Consider the following 4,493-nt stretch of genomic DNA (forward strand, 5'->3'; position numbering starts at 1 on the left):
GCTTGCCAGCGAAGATGAGACGCTGCTGGTCCGGAGGGATGCCCTCCTTGTCCTGGATCTTAGCCTTGACGTTGTCGATAGTGTCCGAGGACTCGACCTCAAGGGTGATGGTCTTGCCGGTGAGGGTCTTCACAAAAATCTGCATGCCACCACGGAGCCTGAGCACCAGGTGGAGGGTGGACTCCTTCTGGATGTTGTAGTCAGCAAGGGTGCGGCCATCCTCAAGCTGCTTGCCAGCGAAGATGAGACGCTGCTGGTCCGGAGGGATGCCCTCCTTGTCCTGGATTTTGGCCTTGACATTGTCGATGGTGTCCGACGACTCGACCTCGAGGGTGATGGTCTTGCCGGTGAGGGTCTTCACAAAGATCTGCATCTGTAAACAACAAAGCACACAGAACAAGAGTTAGAAACCGTACAGAGAAATCTGTAGGAGATCAAACAATAAATGAATCAGATGATACAACAGAGATGGAATTGTAACTAAGGAATCCCCTAGAATAAGCAACTAAATGATTAACACTTCTGTAAGAACCCCTATAACAAAATATGAGCAGACTTATCAGCGCAATCTCTAGCCTCATGGGGAGTATATATTAATCAGTTGAACAGAACAAGCTGGTCAAGTCATGGACGAATCTGCAGTAATTCTTCAAACCCACATGTATTTAAGAGTTGAATCAAAAGACTCAGGCCCTGTTTGGTTCATAAGTCCTAGGGCATTTTTTAGTCCCAACTTATAAGTCCCAAGTCCCTAAAAAGTCCCTACCTGTTTGGTTCCTGGGACTTATAAGTCTCTATAAGACCATATTACAACTATAAGTCCCTATAAGTCCCTCCTTGACAGTCTTATTTCGTAAGTCCCAAATGCCCACTTTAAGTCCCTATAAGTCCCTCCTGTTTGATTTAGATGGGACTTATAGGGACTTATTTAAGTCCCTAGACCAATAAGTCCCTGGAAACAAACACCCTCTAAACAAGCAGCGACTACAGGGCCGAAACCACAACAATACTGGAAATCTACAATACGTCAAACTATAGATAAACCAGGCCACAGTACAAAGAATCCGCCAGACTAAGCAAACGGATTTCAGAGCATGCAGTGCTAAATTCTAACAGAGCTCAACAGAAATATATTAGCAGATCTACAGGCAATCTTTGGCTTTGTGAGAGCAATATGAAGGTAAAAGGTCAAGAGTAGAATCGATGCACAGCTACAGCAAAACAAGGTGCGCAGCAAATTGCAGGTGTAATACGAGGGGTACAAACGTAAATCCAAGAATACTGTGCAGATTTATCAACAACCAGCAGACATAGCTAACTACAGCATATATAGATGGATCAAACCAACAGCAATCGCATCCCAATCGACAGATCTACTCGAAAACCCAGGCATAATCGAGAGATTAACCTACAATCGAGTCTAATCAACCTCGACTGACCGAACCAGCAGCAATCAATCGACGATAACAGACTCGGTCCGCAGATCTACACCAAACTACTAACACGAATCGAGGGGAACCAACAATAATCGACCAAAAGTACTCCTAACAGCGACCACAGAGCACGAACAGGAGGAAGGGGCGGAAAAATCGGAGACTCGCATACCTTGAGGACGGGCAGAGAGCCTTCGCGTCGATTTCTCGGTGAGATCGGAGGGGGACTGGATTGGATTGGATCGGATGTGTGGAGAGGAGACGGGAGGGGACGGGGAATTTATAGCAGGCTCGGACGGGAGGGAGGGAAGGAAGGAGAGACACGGCACGCCTGACGTGTGGAGGACGGAGCGGATAGGCGGAGGAGGGAGAGGCGGTCGCGGTCCACCCCCACCACGCAATTCGGTGGGAAAAAGGTATGGGGGGGAGAGTTTCAAGGGTGGCGCCTTTTTAAAGCAGATTTTTCTGTAAAGTGCGGTACTACAGAAGATAGAAGATGTATATAGATATAATAAAAAGAGTTAAATACATTAGAAGCCTTACAACTTGCGCGCAACTATCAGTTTGGTGCACGAACTTGCAAAATACATGTTTCTGGTCATTAAACTTGTGCGGGTGTGCAAATACGGTCATATTTCCCGTACGTGGATGTATTTGCTGCCTACGTGGCAATGCCAGTGTAGCAAGGGCCCATTGTCAGTGCCTAGTGCATGTGATGTTTTTTCTGCAAAAACACCCTTGTTTTTTTACTTTGTACAAAAGCACTCCAACAATAGTTGTCCGCTGGGTCCCAGTCGTCAGTATTCGCTATAAAAACATTTGGCTGGAAAAAATGGGACGGAGCAAGTTCGAAACTGCAAACTGTTGTAATGGCGCTAACAACCTAACCACCACAACTGATCTTGCTTGCTGTTTCATTTGGACTACTAAGGTATATCACCTCTTGGATAAAAGTACGCATTCTGAATATATTTTCTTTTCTCTACATTTTCCAATTCAAAATGATTCAGATTCAAACAAAATTTCCACTGATTTGTTCGAAAGAAAATTACATACATTCCTTCTGCACAACATTTTCTTTTATCTAGATTTTTAATTTAAAATTCGAATTTAAAGAAAAAAATTATTTGATTTTTCCGGGAAAAAATTACGTAAATTCATTCGGACCTGTATTTTCTTTTATCAAGATTTTCCAATTTTAATATATTCAAATTCAGACAAAATATCCAGTGATTTGTTCGAAAGAAATTTGCGTACATTGATTATGAACTGTATTTCTTTTATATAGCTTATTCAAATTCAAACAAAAATTAGATGATTTGTCCGAACAATACTTACATTTATTCTGAGCCACATTCCTTTTCTCTAGATTTTCAAATTTCGAATTATTCGATTTGAAACAAAGTTTTTCTGATTTGTCCCCATAAAATGTGTATATTCATTGTGCACTATATTCACTTTTCCATATTTTTAATTTTCAAATTATTTGAATTCAAACAAAAAATAGTTAATTTTCTCCGAAAAATTTATGTACATTATTTTTTACATATAATTTTTTTATCTAGATTTTTGAATTTATAATGAGTTCTGTTGATTGTCCAAAAGAAATTGACGTATATTCATTATGAACTATATTTTATTGTAAATAGAAAAAAGAAAGAAGAATACATAAGATAAATTGTGTTTATCTATTTAAATGTCATTGTGGCTGATGTTTTTTTAACTCATTGTGGCCGGATGGTTGGTGCTCCCACACGCGGCGAGCTTATGTGTTCATAGGTTCTTCTAAAAAAATGTGGTCATAGGTTCGAACCGGTGCCTTTCCTTTTTCTCGTTTTGGTTTCTATTTTAACTCGTACTGTCTTTTTTTAAGGTCGTACAGTATTTCTTATATAAAGCTAATTGTGCTCCAAGAGTGTGAACAATATGTAGGTCAATTGGTTATCGAAGCATGGCGGATCGTAGCAGGTGTTCTGTTCGAATCCCAATGTTCGTTCATCATTTTTCATTTTATTTAAGGATTTTTTGTATAAAAAATGCAAGGGTGCTTCCTGAAAAAAAAATAGTGCACACGGGTTACCCACCGCTGACAATGGACCCCTGCCACGTTGGCACGCCATGTATTGACATGATACAGCTGAATACGGTAGAAAGCATCGTATATGAACGGAGGGACAAGTTAGATGACCAGAAACACGTATTTTACAAATTTATGCACCAAACTGACCGTCGCGTGCAAGTTCTATGACTTACAGTGTATTTACCTCTAATAAAAAATACGTAACTTTTGCATCTCGAGAACCCAAAAACACTTCTCTAGCAGATGATGTAGATGGAAAAATTTACATCTCCACCTCCTCAAAATATAAACTACAATATTCCGTGACGCAAATATACATCTACATCTATAAGAGATGTAAAAAGGCGGACTGCCCAAAGCTTTCATTTTCCTTCCGTCCGCCCATCAATTGCCCACCCGTCGCCCGCCGCCCGGACCATGGCCCGCTCCTTCGCCGCAGCCGCCCACCCCACGCGGGGCCTTTGTCGGCACGACCATCGTCCCCAATAGTGAAACAAACTATTTTAGGCTTAGTTAGGACCGGACAGGAAGGGAGACGTGTTAGCCACGCCGGTTGGGGGCGGGTTGACAAGCTAGCCGGAAACAATTAGTGAAACGAACTATTTTAGGCTTAGGCAAGTTCTTCTTTTATCTTTTATATATCTATTTAAAATATCATTGTAACGTATTACTCTCTTTGTTCCATAATATAAAATGTTTTTGAAGTTATGTTAATCTTTAAAAATATATATATTGTGGACAGTGGGAGTAATAAATGAAAATCACTCGATTGTCATACACTCTTTGGTGGAGTAAAAAAAATAGCAGAACCGTCAAAGCATTTACAGCCGGACTTGACAAATCTAGGCCCTCAAACGTTCGTGGACACACCCGGGTGCATCGCGGGCATTGACCGGGCACTTCTTAAATAATGTAATCCACATTTAGACACCTTAATTAATATATCTTAAATCCATATAAAGTCATGCAATTATGTCGAT

The 4,493-nt window shown here is 40.9% G+C and overlaps 1 pseudogene across 1 annotated transcript in view; it reads right to left on the reverse strand.

The window, feature by feature from the left end:
• LOC123148993 (polyubiquitin-C-like) overlaps positions 1 to 4,493 on the reverse strand; it is a 32,592-nt pseudogene that overhangs the window by 1,499 nt on the left and 26,600 nt on the right. The window contains exon 3 of the transcript XR_006474303.1: positions 98 to 373. The product of XR_006474303.1 is annotated as a polyubiquitin-C-like (transcript). The remainder of the gene's footprint in view (positions 1 to 97; positions 374 to 4,493) is intronic.

Source organism: Triticum aestivum, chromosome 7A (assembly GCF_018294505.1).
Source record: "Triticum aestivum cultivar Chinese Spring chromosome 7A, IWGSC CS RefSeq v2.1, whole genome shotgun sequence".
In the NCBI taxonomy this organism is placed as follows: domain Eukaryota; kingdom Viridiplantae; phylum Streptophyta; class Magnoliopsida; order Poales; family Poaceae; genus Triticum; species Triticum aestivum.